Source organism: Eleginops maclovinus, chromosome 22 (assembly GCF_036324505.1).
Source record: "Eleginops maclovinus isolate JMC-PN-2008 ecotype Puerto Natales chromosome 22, JC_Emac_rtc_rv5, whole genome shotgun sequence".
Lineage (NCBI taxonomy): Eukaryota > Metazoa > Chordata > Actinopteri > Perciformes > Eleginopidae > Eleginops > Eleginops maclovinus.
The window spans coordinates 23,323,790-23,324,821 of NC_086370.1; positions in this window are offsets into that span (position 1 = coordinate 23,323,790).

A 1,032-nucleotide genomic window follows, 5' to 3' on the forward strand; every position below is an offset into this window, starting at 1 on the left:
TGTGTGTGTGTGTGTGTGTGTGTGTGTGTGTGTGTGTGTGTTTACTACAAACTCTCTTTTAAGTTTTGCTGCTGTACATTAAACCACTCTAAAAAAACTCCCAGTAGGCTTTGTGTTTCCACATCAGGTGCCCAGGGCTCCAGAGACGAAGAGATGAGGCCTAGACGCAATAAAATCTGAAGCAAAACACATCTGCCGTAACAAAAACACACACACACACACACACACACACACACACACACACACACACACACACACACACACACACACACACACACACACACACACACACACGACTGGAGAACGGCCAGAGCTCCAAAAACAAACTGAGCTTGAACAGAGCCAATTTTAGAATCGCTGATGCTTACGATATTTCCAAAAATGAATAAATGAGAGTAAGTTGGAGCTACAGGGACAGCCTCTCCCCCTCAACAGCAGCGTGCCTCAGAAAAGGAAATATTCAGCGTTACATAACAAAGAAAACCTTCCACAGAGACATGATTACTCTTAATAAAACAACAGTTTATGGCCTGTCAGGTTCCTTTCGGTGCGCTTCTGAGCCTCCTTTCGTATCCACCTCGAGATAAAACTGAAAAACCATCAGGTCCAAAACCGTCTTTAAGGACCTGCAGAAACACTGAGGCTAAGGAAACCAGGCCAGAGTTCAGATGATCTCAACTTTACTGGGAAAACACACACACACACACACACACACACACACACACACACACACACACACACACACACACACACACACACACACACACACACACACACACACACACACACACACACACACAGATCTGCGACATCACTTTCTTTATGTTCAGGGAGAGTTGGCCTGCCGCCCGGATCCTGTTTCTCAGTAATTATGGACAGAAGTTAAACTGCAGCAGAGTCCAGGGCCACACAGTACTACACACACATCCTCTCAGAAGTTTCAAAATAAAAGTCCTACTGAGGAAGGTAGAATATAGCAGGATGGAGTAAGAATGAGAAGATTTACTAAGAACAAACGGGAACACCAGAAGA